This window comes from Neophocaena asiaeorientalis, unplaced genomic scaffold, assembly GCF_003031525.2.
Source record: "Neophocaena asiaeorientalis asiaeorientalis breed wild unplaced genomic scaffold, Neophocaena_asiaeorientalis_V1.1 scaffold33, whole genome shotgun sequence".
Taxonomy (NCBI): domain Eukaryota; kingdom Metazoa; phylum Chordata; class Mammalia; order Artiodactyla; family Phocoenidae; genus Neophocaena; species Neophocaena asiaeorientalis.
Window position 1 is genome coordinate 1,313,116 of NW_020171988.1, and position 17,939 is coordinate 1,331,054.

General features: G+C 44.2%; 1 protein-coding gene across 1 annotated transcript in view; it reads left to right on the top strand.

Moving 5' to 3' along the window:
• The window catches only part of RFTN1 (raftlin, lipid raft linker 1), a 196,652-nt gene that overhangs the window by 85,931 nt on the left and 92,782 nt on the right, over nt 1-17,939 (top strand). The window lies entirely within an intron of this gene.

Below are 17,939 nucleotides of genomic sequence, written 5' to 3' on the forward strand. Positions count from 1 at the left end.
AGAACACAAACACACACACACACACACACACACACACACACACACACACACACACATAAGATCCTTTCATTGCCAAATAGCAGTGATTTGCCACAAGAGTAACGTACATTATTTTTCACTCTTTTTTTTTTTCTTTTTCTTTTTAAAAACCATCCAAAGGATGGCCTTCAAAGGAAGGGAGATCTTTGTGGACCTTAAGTGGAGTACAAATGCATTACCTTGCTGTATGGTCAGGCCAATAAAGATGGCTGTTCTCTCGCTCTCTGTACATCCCCTGCTTGACCAGTACCTGCTTCACCAGTACCTGCTTCACCTATACCCTACTCACAGGAGTGACCTTCTTAAGTACTTGCCCCAGACCCCAGCTAGTGGTGGTTCTTATCAAGGGACAAGAAGGGGGTGCCCCTCTGCTGGTTTCCCTGGTAACTGGTGAGGCAGCCTGAGGTAATCCCCCTATAACTAGTAACCTCCCCTCTCGCTGGGCGTGAAGCCTGCCTTCAGGTTATGTCTGCCTTTCGCCACACAAGGTAGGGTGTCCCTCCAAGACCTTGCTTCAGACGTGTAAGCTCCCCCATCCGTGAAACCACTGATGTCTCTGTTGGTGACTCAGGGCTCTTTCTTCGGTCTTAAGGTCTTAAAGCCGGGCAAGTGCAGGCCTTGTAGGCCTGCGGGATGCAGCCCAACGATTGGCTTTTTTTTTATAGCCCACGAGATAACATGAACCTTTTCTCTGGCATTTGAAAAGGGCAGAATTGGGAAAGTACAAAATTATATTAGGACTGAACAGAAAATTCTTTTAAAAATTATAGTCGAAAGTGTCCTCTTTAAGAGGCCTTGTGTCTCTTCATGTCTAATTTCTACCAATTACTTTGACTCTTGGGAGAATTATGGGGCTTCTAGAAAAAGGTTTCATAATTAAATGAAATACACAGGGGCTGGGGGCACCTTCTGGGATGTGCCCTAGAAAACGCTCACATGCGAGGCTGGGCTTCAGCCTGGGGCATCTGATTGTTGGAATCACACGTGGGGAGGAAAAGTAACACTGGGCCTAGCGGTGATTGACACGTGTTATTGTGGTGGAAAAACCACAGCAGCTGGCTTATTCCCAGAGAGCAGAAACTGCGGAAGGAGGACTCAAAGTGCTTTTCTTAAATCAGGCGGGGAATAAAGGTGTTTGTTTAGCGTGCAGGTTGTTGTTTGGGTTTTGGATTTGGGAAGGGCCCCGCTCTTTGCCCACGGCCGCCCCTAGCTGCTGGCGTGGGAGCACCCTTCTTCAGGTTTCTCAAGCTTCCCGAGGTGTCGGGAGAACTTGATTAGCTTTCCAGGGCTGCCGCCCGCCCCCTGCAGAGCTGTCCAGCTTCACTGAAGATTACCTTATTGTATCCCTATTTTCCAGGTCTCACTCCTGAGTGACACTCTTTTCTGGCGTGTTGAAGTTTCAGGATTCACTGTTAATTATTTTTTTTTTTTTGCTGTACACCGGCCTCTCACTGTTGTGGCCTCTCCTGTTGCGGAGCAGAGGCTGTGGACGCACAGGTTCAGTGGCCATGACTCATGGGCCTAGCCGCTCCGCGGCATGTGGGATCTTCCCGGACCAGGGCACGAACCCGTGTCCCCTGCATTGGCAGGCGGACTCTCAACCACTGCGCCACCAGGGAAGCCCATTGTTAATTATTGTGTTTGCACTTTCTAATCTAATATGCCGGTGTAAAGCCACATTCTCTTGGGGAAAGAGAGTTTTTTCCCATCCACACCCCTAAATGGCTTGCCTACCTATTCTTCTGTCTCTCCAAGTGTCGGTCTTTATCCCAGTGGAGAGAACAGGAAAGCCCGGCGTGGTTCGTGTGAGACCTCATTCCCCCCACCCTGTTTGATCGCTGTCCTCGATTGCCTGTGTCTTTCCCCACATTTTATACTTTATTTATTTTTTTGCCTCCTCTGAGAGAGAGAATTAACATACTAGTGATTTTCAGTCTTTCTCAGAAGTCGTTTGGAATGGCAGAGAACAGCAAGCACATATCCATAACGCAGCAGCACAAACACTACAGTTCTTTGAAATTTCCTCTTGATCTTAAAACCTGCGCAAATACTACGGTACCATGACATGTCTGTATTTGTTTTAAAATAAAGTAAATAATAGCCCTCTCCTCCCACAATCTTTAAATTAAAATGGACTCTAGGAAGGTTTATTATGTGACATTGCAGGTGTGTTATAGGGACACTTACTGTTATGAGGGCCATGTGCACACAATATAGGTCATTTGGTTGCACACAATTTTATTTGTTAGATTTTTGTATTTGCACGCCTATTCCATATTAGATTTTGGAACTCACATTGTCTTCCTGGCAAAATCTTTTTTGTCTTTACTCTTCTTTGTCAATCAGAGGTAACTTAGATTGTGTCTGTTTCTCAAGCTAAGAAAGATGCAGTGGGCATGACCAGTGTTGGGGCCTGGAAACGACTAGTACTCATTCAATTTTGCATTTTTAGCTATGAATGCAGCGGCAGGTGAGAAATAACTTCCAGATCCATATAAGTACATTGTTAGTGATTGTAGCATTCTTGAGATCTTGATGTAATGATTATCTCTATGATCTATCTAGCTGTTTTCTATAATTTTTTAAATGGTTGAAAGATGGAACCATTTTACAAAGAGGTAAATGCTGTAATGTGATTTAGTGGAATACATCATTTCGTTTGCTTCCTATTCGGCGACTACAGGATGGAACTTAAAATGGCTACAAAGACTTTAAAAACCAAATTAGTAACTCCTATTCATACAACACCTGTTTCTGAGGGCCTGAGAGCACTTTGGCTTCATTTCTGTGTGTGTTAAATGTTATAATTTTGTCTCACTATGTCCTCATGATGGTTGTTTTTTGCCGTTAATATTTGTTGAAAACATTATTATGCGTTCAGCCGAGGTTTTAGACTTCCTCTATTTTATAGCTAAAAGGTACTATTATCTTCTGTTATTCCTTGCTTCCATTTTATTTCCTAAGAAAATTAGACTGAAGTAGTTACTAATGACTTCTCAGTACTGAAGTGTGGGGCAGGTGAGTGGGAGGGTGTGGTGGGGATGGGACTTACGTTCCATCTTGAGGCTCATGGCTCAGAAATACACCATCTTTCAGCTCAGGGACCCGGAGCTCATGGAAGGGTCCTCAGAGAATTCCCACAATCCTCTGGGCTTCGCAGTATCAAGGGTCCCCATAACAAGGCTATGGGACCACAGGCCTGGTTACCCCCAAGCTGGTTTCAGGACATAGGGCTGCCACTGCAAACCAGCTGGAGCCCCCCAAATGGCTCCATTCAGCAGGCTAGCTGGGTCTTGTCAGTTTCTGCACTGAACAGTTGTATGCAAATGATGGTTCTAAGGCCGTTAGTGTACTATTTCCCTCTGTTCCCTAATATCAAAAGCAAAATGTACTAGGTGTCTGTGTCTTCTAAGGTAGTGACCCTTGTAAGAGAGAATGAGGTGAGCACAATCTGTGCTCTGGGGGGATTTATAACAACTTGAAATTTTCATCCTCGACTTCTATAGTTTAAGTCCCTGAAATTGCTCTGTCAGGCAACCTGGATCTTAACAAAAAGGGAACAAAAAGCCCATTTTTCTTGTGAAGAACACTTATATGTTTGCAGGCATTTCTTTTTTGAAAAAAAATTATTTTATTGAAGTATAGTTGATTTATTATATTTTATTAATTTCTGCTGTACAGCAAAGTGATTCAGTTATACATAGATATGCATTCTGTTTTTTTATGTTTTAGTATTTATTTTATTATGAGAATTTCAAACATAAAAATAAGCAGACAGAATAATATAATGAAACCCCCCTACCTATCACCCAGCTTCAGCAGCTGTCAGTTCATGGCCAGTCTTGCTTCATTTGAGCCCCCATCCACTTCTCTCCTTCATATATATATATATATATATATATATGGCACAGGGAACTATATTCAATATCTTGTAATAGTCTATAATGGAAAAGAATCTGAAATAACTGAATCACTTTGCTGCACACCCGAAACTAACACAACACTGCAAATCAATTACACTTATTGTTTGATTTGTAAAAAATATATAATGTTGATCGTTCACTGTATTTTTTCCATTAAACAAATGTTCAAGTTGTCAGTTTTGAAAACAAAAGGTATCTCTCATTGCCAGGTGACATGCAGAATTGTTAACAACTGACATAGGATAGACACTAATTAAAAAGAACACAGACCATAAACAACTAAAATAGCTATAATAAGGCACATGAGCTGAATATACATCACACTGCTCAGAATAAAAGTGAGAAAAAGTAGAAGGAAGGAAGGAAGGAAAGAAAGGAGGGAGGAAGGAAGGAGGGAAGGAAGAAATAAATAAAATAAAATAAAATAAAGCAAGATAAAATAAAGTTATTAAAATAAAAAATAATTATTAAGAAAAAAGTGTAGATGTATATCTGGTGTATCTGTGGTGAGGAAGGTGATGTCCGCGTCTTACTCTTCCGCCATCTTCCCCTCCTTTCTCCATTCTGCTTTTCATATTCTTTTCCATTATGGTTTATCCCAGGATATTGAATATAGTTTCCTGTGCTATACAGTAGGGCCTTGTTGTTTATCCATCCTATATATAATAGTTTACATCTGTTAATCCCAAACTCCCACTCCATCTCTCCCCCACCCCCCTCCCCCTTGGCAACCACAAGTCTGTCCTCTATGTCTGTGAGTCTACTCTGTTTTGTAGATAAGTTCATTAGTGTCATATTGACATTTTAGACTCACAGGCACTTCTTAATATGATTTACCATTTATGTTATTGGCCATAATAGCTACCATTTATTTATTGCTGTGCCAGAGTCCCTGCTCTTTGCTTCATGGTGTGCCTTGTCTTTCCTCTTGAAAGCCAAGATGAAGCAAACGGTACTTTCTTCAGCATCACCCTTCTGATGGTGTGGAGGAGCCAGGTTTCTCATCAGGATCTTTCTACTTCTAACACTGTTCCTCTTTAACTTTGTAATCATTAGGGTTAGGGTTTGGGTAGGATTTCTCAGCCTACGTAGTTTCTCAACTGTTGACATTTTGGGCCAGGGACCGTCCTGTGAGTTGCAGGATATTTGGCAGCATTCCTGGCCTCTGCCCACTTGATGCCGATAGCAAACACCGCCCCCCTTCCCGCCCTTGCAGTTGTGGCAGTGAGAACTGTTTCCAGATGTTATGAAATGCCCCTGAACAGGCAAAACTGCTGCCCCTAGTTGAGAACCACTGGATTCGCGTTAGGGTGTCAGGTAAGGGGTCTAACTGTATTTTCTTCTACCTTTGTCAACAGCATTTATTGTATTAACCTAACTTGGTGAATGAAATGCCACCTTTATCATAGGTTGGATTTCTGCATACACCCTAATTTATTCCCCATTCTTTATTGTTCCTTTGATCTATTGATTGATTTTTGTGCTAATCCCATGCTATTTTGATTACAATAAATTACAATAAATTTGTAGTGTATATTAATATCTAGCCAAGCACTATTTTTTTCAGGATCTTGGCAACTTTGGCATATTGATTTTTCCATATATAGTCTATAGTCTAAAGTTATTTTCTTCAGTTCCCAGTAAACCCTGTTGAAATTGTAACTTCATTTACATACTAATCTGAGAAGAATTTCTACCAGGAGTTTTTAAGATCATAGAGTCCAATATTATTGTTGGAAGTACATTTTTTATTCTAGAGCTTTGTGATTATTCTGAAAATTCTATGCACCGTCTAGACCAGTGGTTACCAAAGGTGGTAGACATACCACATACCTATGTTGAAAGAGAATTGAAGCTTCTGTGTATGTTTATTTATACTGAAAAATTAGGAGAGAAATTATGCATTACCAATATTTAGCATTCAGGTTGAAGGTGATGCCCTGGCTGGGTGTAGATGTCTGAGGGCACCTGTCTGTATGAAGCGGGGTGTGACCGGGGGCGGATCCTGGAGGAGACTGGGGTCAGAGGAAACTTTTGTAGCTGAGAACCCAGGGAAGTGGGTTTGTGGATTATTTTTTGTAGTTTTAACTAAGTTTAGCCCTGATGAAATATACACATGGCTTAAAAAATTCCTGTAAATTCATTGCAGATTGAAGAGAACACAGAATACCAGTAATGTAAATGTGAAACTCTCCTCCCTCACCCCTCCCTTATCTTTTTCTTTGTCCTTGGAGCACCATGTCTCTCTCTCTCTCTTTCCCTCTCAGAGATCTCTCTCTCTCTCTCTCTCTCTCTCTCTCTCTCACACACACACACACACACACACACACACAAAAAATGGGCACATCAGTCCTTCTCTCACTGTGTGTAAGAGCTTTCTTGGTGACATAAAAAAATCGATGCCTACCTGTTCCAATCTGACAAAAGATGGCCAAAGAATTTTAGACTCATCAAGAAGACATTTTGCAATGTGGATTTACTTCCACGATTGTTAACAGTGAATCTCATTTCAAGTGTATATTATGCCTTGGAGTATTAATTACTAATAATAGGGACCTATTGCGACTACACTTTTTAAATATTGCTTATTTCATCTGTTTCTCATCTTCTAAATGCATTGTTTTCTAACATAGGTAAGATGTTGGTACAGTAGTACTCAGGAGACTTTTACTTGAGGGTTTTATGATCAAAAGCTTTGGAGACCACCCATTCACGAGGCTTCCAGGTCACACTGGTGGTTCCCGAAGCGGTTCCAGTCTTTACCTTGGTCTGTGCACTGGCAGCCCCAGCATCACCTGGCAGCCTCTTAGAAATGCAGATCCCAGGCCCCACCCACATCTGCTGACTCCGAATTTGCATTTTAACAGGATCCCAGGGGATGTATGTGCACATCTAAGTTTCAGAACAGAGCTAAGCTGAGCTTTTCTATTAGGGAGACACTAGGCACATATTATCAATGAAAATTAATTAAAATTAAATAATATTAAGCATTCATTTCCTCAGTGGCACTTGCTACATTTTAGGTAGTGGCTACTGTGTTGGGCAGTGCAGAGATGGAACATGTCCATCGTCTAACTCAGCAGGTTGGAGGATGCGGGTAGGAAGACCCAGAAAAGAGGAAAACGGTGAGCAAACTTGAATTGGGATGTGTGCATTAACCGTAAATAAAGAAGAGACTTCCTGTCACTCAGCTGGACGTAGCTGGTGAGAGTCTTAGGCAGGGCATTCACGTGTGTGGCTACTGCTGTTACTTTTGTTTGCAGATAATGTGACTTTTCTGAACCAGTAAGTACCAGGCAGTAAGTACTGCCTTAATTCAGTGTTATCTTTGTGAAAAAATAATATTTATGCATCAGTACTACTAGTCGTCATTTCCACATGTTTCAGAGTCAGCGAGGAGCCTTGCAGGGTTCATGAGAAGGCAGGACCCTGCCCCAAGTCCGATTTCGTGTGGCGGTGGTCCCCTTTGCTGTAGTCCGGTGTGGTGGGGATTGAATTTCTCTCACAGCTACATTATACAGGGACCACTGGGGGTAAAACTTGTTTTTCTTGCCTTTTAAGGTTAAAGGTGAACTTCTTGTGTTGTGCAAGTCACTGATGGCTTATCTACCAGAGAGCCGGCTCCAGCAGTAAAGAGTGAGGCAGGATGTGGCAAGATTTCTCTAGCATAAATAGCAGCCGTGGCTCGTTAGGGGCCCATGATGCCTTGCACCCGCTTGGCAGTGCACAGCTCCCTGGGAGAGTGTGTGGTTAGAGTATCATGTGCACATCTCCCCCATCATCTCTGGAATGTTCCAGATACCAAACCCTTATCCACAGATGGGATGCGTGTCTGTTGGTGAAAAAAGAAGGGTGAAGAAAGACCAGTGACCCGTCTGCGAGTTGTTTCCTTCTCTCTGCTTCCTACTTCAGCACTCCCCTGATAAACTCTGTAATTAGGTGCTTTATGGAAAGATTCACTAGGATTTGTTTACTTGGCTTTTTTCTTCTTCCAGCATTTCTCAAGCTTCACTGTTAGGGGAAACTTTTGACTCCAGCAGCCTCATTTTGGCTTTGTAGATTTGGTTCACTTTGCAAAGAGGAGGTCACAGAAATTATTGGAACCTTTTCCCCGTTGATCTGAGAACATCTTTGGGGAGCAGCAGTTTATGCCCCTCCCCCAACCCAACCACCAGCACCTGCAGGGACAATACACACCTCAACTCTCTCTCCCATCCATCCACTTCCTCTACAGAAACCTTAGCTCTCATTTCTGCTCTCCTAAAATGTTCTTCCAACTCTTCCTCCATCATACACAATGCTGCTTGCTTAATCTTCCTAAAATCTGTACTTCCATATCTTCTTTTATCTAAGACCATGACTCCCCTTTCCCTCAGAAAGAAGGCCAGTCCCGTCCTGTAGCGACACACCCCTGTCCTTTCTTTCCAACCCTGTTTCTCACTTTCTGCTCCAGGCAGCACTGCAGGGCCCACATCACAGATCTATTCCAACAGCACATTCACCCATACATTCGCCAGGCTCGTGTTTACTGATCCAGCTGAATTAGCATAAACAAACCTCGCCTTCACGTATCTTTTACCAAACTGACCTATTCATTATTTCCACCATGTAACTCATGCTTTTTTTCCATCTAGATCCTTCCTAATTTCTGTTCTCAGTGCCTGGAATGTCATTTTATCCGTTGTCCCATGACTAATTTTCACACAGCTTCAAAGACTCTGCTTACATGCTCTTTGCTTTTTAAAACTCCCTGATCCCTGACTGTGGAAGCAACTGAACTTTCATAGCTCTTCTCTATGGTTAGAATAAATAGCAGTGTTGGGTAGTTACATGCCCATAGACTCTAAGTTTCTTTTTTTTTTTTTATTATTGAAGTGTAGTTGATTTACAAAATTATATGTTTTGGGTGTACAGTGTAGTGATTCACAATTTTTAATTAAAGGTTATGCTCCATTTATAGTTATTATAAAATATTGGCCATATTCCCTGTGTTGTACCATAACTCCTTGTAGCTTATTTTGTACCCAATAGTTTGTACCTCTGAAGCCTCTCTGCCTATGTTGCCCCTCCCCCTTTCCCTCTCCCCACTGGTAACCACTAGTTGGTTCTCCATATCTGGGAGTCTGTTTCTTTTTTGTTATATTCACCAATTTGTTTTATTATTTAGAGTCCACATTTAAGCGATAACATGCAGTATTTTTCTTTGACGTTTCACTAAGGAAAATATGAGACTGTAAGTTTCTCGAGCGGATGTAACTCCAGCCCTTCCTGTGGTCAGTGGTCAAGCAAGTGATAAGCTCATGAAACTAGAAAAAGCCTTCTTTTCCTTTCGTGGACAGACCATTCTCAGATGTGTAGTTCATTTTCCTCCCTACTACTCCTTTAAAACAACAACAACAACACACCGTTCTGATCACTCTACTTGAACCTGGCGTTGCCTTGAGGGAAGAATCTGAAAATTCCGTCCTGTTTCCCAGAGATAGAGGATTTGCTTCTGTCAACTGACATTTAGTGATTTTTTTTTTCTCTCGTTGGAGAAATGCCTAGTAATCTAAGTTTGTGTTTGTCACCATTTCTTTCTGATTGTTCCTCAATGAAGCAAAAATAGCCCTACTGGTGAACTGCACATTCTCTCTTGTTTCTTTTCATAACTCAAGTTCAAACGGTGCTTTGTGTCCTGGGAAAAAGAAGATGTTGCTTCAACTCTTGATCTTTGAAGCTATCTAAGGGATTAATGAGTTGAAGTGAGATCTGTTACATGTTTATTATTTAAAAGAAGTGTGTATGATAGTTTTTATTAACATGTTTATTGTTTAAAATAATAGTTTATAGTAGACTCTAAACAGACATCTAATTTTTAGTGGCCTGATTTCAGCTCTGTCCATGAGACCAAAATAGGTGTTCAGCTTACTGCTTGACATTTCATCTGAATAATTTGAGGATTAACCCTTTATGACTGTAACTCATAAAGCGTTACAGTGTTTGCTTGCAAACATGTTTTTTTAATGGCTTAGAAAAGGGTTCTGTCCTAGCCACTGTGAGATCAGGCAGGGTCAGTGTCGATGTCCTGACCGCGGTCATGGGGAGTGAGGAGGGGAGTGAGGAGGGGAAGAATCTGCCAGGTCATTACAATGGGTGAAATATTGGACTTGGGTTTAGGGTTAGTTATTCTGATGATGATACAGTTGGATAATCTGTTCGCTCTTATCTCTTGCCTGGCATCCAGCCTCTGTGACTCACATTGGAGCATTGTGTATGGAACCCAGAGGCCAGGGACTGATGGCCCAGAGGTCAGATTCAGTCCCAAAGATGTTGGATTACATAATAGTAATAAACATCGTTTGGAGCCAAAACTTGACATTTGTGGCCACCAAAAAACATGGTGTAATGACTCCTTTAAAAAAGTTAGATTTGGCAACCCCGGCCTGGAGTTTCTAGTAATGGTTGGGATAGAAACTGCCCAGCTCACCATGGTTTCCACTGCTCCCATCGGCTCCCCAGTACGGGGGTGACTCGGCCGTGCCACTTGACATCACCAATGCACTGGGACTTTTCCCCTGGTGGGTCAAGTTTCTCTGTAGCCACATCGCTCTCAGAAGTGGGAATGTGGAAGGGAGTCAGACAGGACTCTGTGTTTGGAGAGAAATAGGAGAGAGCATATTTCTTGGTGGACATGAAGACCATTTCTGTAACTTTTATATGAGAACAAAGTGATCGGGTTATGTCTTTTGGTCAAAAAATATCCTCTTTCACTCAGTGTTTGTGGACCTTTGAGTTTGCTTCCCTTGGTTTGACCTTCTGACTCTGCAGCTGCCTGGGGAATGACCACACAACCCTTGGCAGCTGTGGCAGTGGTGACATAGGAGTTTGTGCACAGTTTTTATGACAGCTGATGTTTGTGTCTGAGTAATGAGGGCGACGTGACACGGAATAGGTGGTGTTTTATTATGGTCTGAAACAGCTCTGATGTCTGGGGCCAATCGTGTTGACCTCTGAGGTACTTCGGCATGTGGGCTCTTTGCTGCCCTGCCCTACGGTTAGGAAACGTTTGTGTACAAATGCGCAGCGTCTGAATCTGCTCTCGTGTGTTTGTTTGAGAAGCCTTTATCTAAATTTTCCTACGTGTTCATGTTCAGTTGTGGCCCAAGTCCCATTTATATGGTGTCACAGGAGCAAGGACTGTTTGGGATGTTGAAGAAGTTCCGGAGATGGTTGGTGGTGACGCTGACACAACATGGTGAATGTACTTAATGACACTGAACGTATGCTTAGAAATGGCTAAAATGGTCAATGGCATGTTATGTATATCTTAGCACAATAAAACATAAGAGTGAGGAAACCAAGAAGCGGGAAGTATTTTTGAGTTTTTCTAACTGAAAGAGGCACAGATAGAGTTGTCCATTCTTATATTTCCTTAAGGTCTGGTCCTTTTTCTGGGAGGTTTGTCTTCTTCTGAGGGTCTAGGAGTCTACATTGTTGGTCTCTGCAAGTCCTTCTTTCCGTGTTTCCTCTTTTCCTTGGACGTGCTCAGTTACGGCCAAGGAAAATCTCCAGGAGAGCAGCCGCTGCAACACAGCCCACCTAGACCGTCGTTCTCCACTCTGGTTGCCCATTAGAATCACTGGGGGGTTTCTAGAGCCCCTTGGCCCAGGCCGTACCACAGACCAATTAAATCAAAATTTGTGGGAGCTCACCGAGTGATTCCAAGGTTGAATGCAGCCAGGGTGGAGAATGCCCGCCTGACAGGACAACCGGTCTGTTGCACAGAGCCCGGGGTTTGCTTGGTCCAGTGCCTAAATCAATGGAGATATTCTTTTGTACCCCAAACCCAATTATTTCAGTCATTGCCTTCATGTGATTTGAGGGATCTCTTACATAAACAGTATAGTCAGGCAGGGATGTTGGTGTAGTTTAGGACTAGAAACACTTACTCTGAGAATAAATATTACAGAATCAAAACAAACAAACAGGGCTTCCCTGGTGGCGCAATGGTTGAGAGTCCGCCTGCCGATGCAGGGGACGCGGGTTCGTGCCCCGGTCCGGGAGGATCCCACATTCTGCGAGGTGGCTGGGCCCGTGAGCCATGGCCGCTGAGCCTGTGCATCCGGAGCCTGTGCTCCGCAACGGGAGAGGCCACAGCAGTGAGAGGCCCACGTACCGCAAAAACACCCAAAAAAAACCATACACATCAGAGATCTCTTTAGTTAATGCTCCCTCCAGGCCATTTCTGAGAAATGACCCAGCAGCACGGAGATGGTTTTTTTTTCAAGGAGCCAAGCTACTTGGAACCCAAATCGGCAGATTGCTTTGACAGTCAGCCCATGTAACAGGATAGTCATATATAATATTAAATGTGAACTGATTTCTTCACACCTTTTTCTGTAGGGTGGATTAAATCCAGTTTCTCTCTTGGGATTTCAAGGGGATAAGTAAATTGAAGAGAAGATTGTAAATATGTTAATTGAAGCAATGGACAGGGTGGCTCCTACCCTCCCCTAGACATGCTTCCTTGATTTGATCCAGGACTGCACGTTCCCTTGGTTTTCTCTCTTCCCCCATGGTTGCTCTTTCTTTGTCTCCTTGGCTGCCTTCTCCTCTTTTCTCCCCACTGTCTTCATGGTGGAGGGTCCCCAAGCTCAGTCCTTGACTCTTCTCTCTGTATATTGATTGAGATCTCATTCAGTCTCATGCTTTGAATACCATGTAGCAGCTGATGACTCCCAGATTCACCTCTCCAGCCCTCTCTCCTGAAGTCCAGACTCGAATATACATTCAGCTCTCTACCAGATATCTCTCCTTGGCCGTCTGCTGGATAATGTCAGATTCAGTACCTGGGAAGCCAAATTACTGATCTTCTCCCCAAGCCTGTGACCACTCCCGCCCCAGCCTTCCCCATCATAGTTGTGGCAACATCATCCACGCTCTCGGTGGCTGGAGCAAAAATCCTTGGAGCCATCGTCATCTGCTTTCTTCCTTTCACACCTCACAACCTGTTCTGTTCATAAGGAAGTCTTGAAGGTTCTACCTTGAAAGTATATCCAGAATCCACCACTTCCCAGCGCTGCTACGCTGCTACCAGCCCCCTTGGGGTCACCATCACCTCCCGCCTGGACCACTGGGTTAGTCTCTTAGCTGCCCCCTACAGCCAGAAGGTTTCTTTTAAAATAAACATGTACCCACTTCTATATATAAAATGGATAACCAGCAAGGACCTACTGTAGAGCACAGGGAACTCTACATAATATTTTGTAGTAACCTATAAGGGAAGAGAATCGAAAAAGTTATTTATATATATATATATAATTATAACTGAATCACTGTGCTATACACCTGAAACTAACACAATATTGTAAATCAACTATACTTCTATAAAAATAAAATAAACCAGATGGTGTCACTTCTCTGTTCGACAAGGGCTTCCCCTATCATTCTGAGTAAGAGCCACTGTCTTCACTGTGGCCTGTAAGTTCTACACTCTCTGGCTCCCCTTTGGCTCTCCGACCTCATCCCCTGCCCCTGGTTCACTGAGCTCCAGCCACAGGGCTTTTTTGTACCATCTCACCTTAGGACCTTTGCACTGGCCGTTCCTCTGCCTGGAAGCTTCTTTCCTGGCTGTGAGCACGGTCACCTCCCGTAGATCTTTATTACAAGTGTCGCCTTCTCAATGAGGCTGCCCTGACCACCCTCATAAAAACTGCAGCTTCCCACCGCTCGTGATTCTCTACACCTTGCTGTTTCTTTTTTCTTTAACGCTTACCACCGTTGAACATACTCTCTGTACTCATGAGTATTTCTTGTTTATTGCCTGTCTCCCTCCACCAGGTTGTGAGCTCCGTGAGAGCAGAGATTCTGTCTCTTTTGTCTGTTGATGCTAAAGAAGAGTGTCTGGCACAAAGTAATAGTGTGATCAGTATTCGTTGAATGCATGAGTAATTAGGAACTATGAAAAGGGCTAGGAATGCACTTAACAGATGATAGAAGTAGATCAGCAGCTGCTAATACTCGTTGAGCCCGGACTTCTTGCCATGCCCTATGCTAAGGGCTTTACATGCTTTTGTCTTATTTAATCTTTACAAGGATGCCAAGAGATAGCTACTCATAATATTCCCATTTGACAGTGAAAGAAACTGAGGCATAGAATGTTTAAATAAATTGTCCAAAGGCACACAGCTGGGAAATGATCCACCTCTAGTTAGGTTTAGGACCTGCAGCCTCTAACTAATAAATCTAGAGGAAATTATGGAGGGGAGGTATGCAGGGAGACAGGGAAGCATGTTTCATTGTTAGCAATGCTCTTCTCAGAGTGTCTGCATTTAATCTCAGTGTATTTACTGTTAATTTTTAGATAAGGGAGGCTTTGGCAGGTAGTTAATCCTACATCTCCAGAAGTGCATTCTGTGTCCCTCTTTTTTTTGATTGTTTAGACCCAGATCTTTCTGTCCCTTCTAGAAGTGGAAGCCAGTGGGCTTCAGTCCAGGTGGATGTTTGGTGGTTTCCAGTATCCTTTTCCAGGACAAAACAAGGACATGTCCTTTGGGGAAACATAAGTGGTGTTTCCCCTATCCCACAGGAGGGTGCAGATCCCTGCTCAGCCGGTGATGCATCTTAAGGATTCTTAGGAACTTGACTGACTGCAGGACATCTACTCTCCTGTGCTGTGGTCCCTTGGGGGCCAGGCCATGGTTCCTGGACTCACTTCTAGGGCATGTCTGCTTCTTGATGCCAGGGTGGTCCTTGCCCTCTGGGACATGAAACACTCATCATCTGTCAGAGGCTCTTCTCAGGTGTCTGGCTGGATCTTGGGGCCTGAGCCTAGAGCCAGCCACCAGTAGGAGGCCTGGTCTGAGCATGAAGCTGCCGTGTCTTCCTGCTTGGCAACTGCATGAGTTTTCTACGCTCTGTAATAAATTACCACAAGTTCACTGGTTCTAACAACATACATTTATGATCTCAGTTTCTGTAGCTTTTCTGAGCTCTCTGCTTCAGGTCTCATCAGGCTGCGGTAGAAGTATTGGCTGGGGCTGCAGTCTCATCGGGGGCTTGACTGGGGAAGGGTCTGCTCCCAAGCTCCATTTGGTGGTGGGCAGAATTCATCTCCTAGGGCTGAGATCTGTTTATTGATGGCTGTCATCCAGGGACTGCCCACACGGTGCCCTGGCAGCCTGGCAGCCAGCAAGGGCAGGGTCTAGCTCTCATCTGCTAAGGTGGAGTCTTATGGTGTCACGTCATCACGAGAGGGATCTCCTGTCCCTTTGCCTGGTTCTTTTGATTAGAAGCACATTGCAGGCCCTGCCCCCACTCAGGGGGAGAGACTCTACAAAGGCATGAACACCAGAAAAGGAAGGTCATTGGGGGTCACCTTAGAGCAACCACAGTCACTGCCCTCCCTCCACCCAACCTCCCCCCAGTGCTGAGAAGCCCAGATGCTCCCACTGGCAGCCCTGTAGGCAAGCTTCAAGCTTTGTGGATTTGATACAGTTTTTCACAGGGCTGCTGGCAGGGAGGGGCTTTCTGTGTGACTGTGCCACCCACCCAGCTCTGGAGTCACCCCTCACAGAGTGCTGACTTGAGGGCTTGGGCATCTGTCCTCGGAGTAGTCAGGGGTCCTTGCCACACCCCTCCCCTGCAGCCGCTCTTCAGTGTTCCAACCCTTTCATTTTAAACTGTGGAGGTAATTCCTGTAAGGCAGGGGAGACCTTTAGTTACTCACCTATTCCTCCAATATGCATGGCTTTGCTTTCAAGTGACCATAGGCCGAGATGTGAGTTTTCATGTTTCATCTAGAAAATTTGTAATAATGCCTATTTTTATCCACCGTTTGTGCTTCTTTCAGTTCAGATGTAACTGAGTTAATTATCTGATGAAATGAACCAGAGCTTGCTTTCCTCCTCAGAGTACTCCTTGTTCTAGAAGCAAAGCTGAGAGTTATTAGATCCTGTACTAACAATTATCCCTTGTGCGTCTAGCGAGTCTGGCCTGTGAGTTGTTTAAAGACAGACCCGTCTTCCCTTCATTCATTTTATGGGTGTTTTACAGAGTGGATACAGTGTTGACTTATTTTATTTTATTGTTGTGGTTTCTTATTGAAGGATTCCTTTTTTTAATTGAAGTAAGTTGATTTATAATGTTGTGCCCCGGAGCAGCTAAGCCCACGCACCACAACTACTGAGCCTGCGCTCTAGAGCCAGCAAGCCACAACTACTGAGCCTGCGAGCCACAACTACTGAGCCCGCGAGCCACAACTACTGAGCCCACGAGCCACAACTACTGAAGCCCGCATATCTAGAGCCCACGCACCGCAACGAAGAGTAGCCCCCGCTCACTACAAATACAGAAAGCCTGTGTGCAGCAACAAAGACCCAACACAGCCAAATATAAATAAATACATTTATAAAAAAACAAAACAAAAAAATAAAATAAAATGTCAGTGGGTATTTATAAATAACCTTGTACAGTCTGGTGTTAGTCCCTGTGTGACAGCAGTGCGGATTTCACATCCTATTTTCCTCTTCCTATTCCTGTCTTTGTTGTTTGAGATGCCACACGATGCATATGACAGTATCTCGACTAAGTCTTCTCTTTCAAAAGTCTGGAATCTTCTGCTTTAGTTCCTCTTAGCATGTCTTTTGTTTAGGGTGGGGAGAGAGTAAGAACATGGGGGGAAAAGGGAGGACGTGAGTCTAATCTCTGATGAAGCTTTTAGGCGAGAAGGCTGAGGTGCAGAATTGGTTGATTCTTTTGGAATTCGTTTATTCCAGTTTGGCCAGTTTGGAATCAGTTGATTCTTTTACATTTCAAAAGTATGCACCTCAGTCCCTACCCCTGAAAGGATATGTTAGAGAGAAAAATAAAATAAATTCTTGACATTTGCTTACCCAATCATAGTTGCACACCTGGGGAAAACCAAATCCTCTTTAATTTTTCCACTTTTGAATTTCGTGTGAATCATGCTCAGATGGTTAATGGCAGCATAAATTGCTTTGAATGATATATGACTCCTAGAAGTTCATCTTTAAAATATTATAGCAAATAGGCATTCAGAAACTATTTATTTGGTGGGATATACGTGTCTCAGGAATTCAGTATGAAGGCACCCGTCCTGGCTACACCTGCTCTCACAGGGGCTGCAGGGGCCCCTCCTCGGTAGGGGCCCTTCTAAGTTGGCTGGGAGGGCCCTGCTCTGCCCTCAGCAGTGAAGAGTTGCTGTACACGTGGTGTGAGCCCTGGAGAGCCCGGCCCTGATCTCCAAGTCCCCCTTCCCACGAGGAAAGGGCACGGTCTGCCGGCCCTTGACTGACGTCCACTTCCTGTTGTCTGACGTCTGGCAGGGCCAGCCAGTCACCTTCAATTTCTGGCAACCACGTGGCTCCCAGGAGTCCCTCATCCCCATAGTGTCACCCAGGGGTCCCTCAAAGGAGTGACACGGAGTGGTGGGATTGCTTTCCGGTGACCACTTGCTGCTGGTTGTCCCAAGTGCACCCAGCATTGAGTCACGTGCACATCTATATGAGGGGGATGGGGAAGCAGCCCCACCCCCTGGTCGGGGGGCAGGGCACGCTGGACACCTCCGTCTCAACCGCAAGGTGTTCGGTGTTTGCTTCAGACAGCCCTTCACGTCCGCTCTCGTCCCAGGATTTCTACTTCAGTTGCCTTATATTCTTTTCTTCATGCATCTTTAGTTTTGATAGATTTTGCTGGACTGCCCTCTGTAGGGGTTGAACCCTTTAAAAGTCTTTTAAGGGCTTCCCTGGTGGCGCAGAGGTTGAGAGTCCGCCTGCCAATGCAGGGGACACGGGTTCGTGCCCTGGTTCGAGAAGATCCCACATGCCACGGAATGGCTGGGCCCGTGAGCCATGGACGCTGAGCCTGCGCGTCCGGGGCCTGTGCTCCGCAACGGGAGAGGCCACAACAGTGAGAGGCCCACGTACCGCAAAAAAAAAAAAAAAAAAAAAGTTTTTTAAAAATAAATTTTTATTT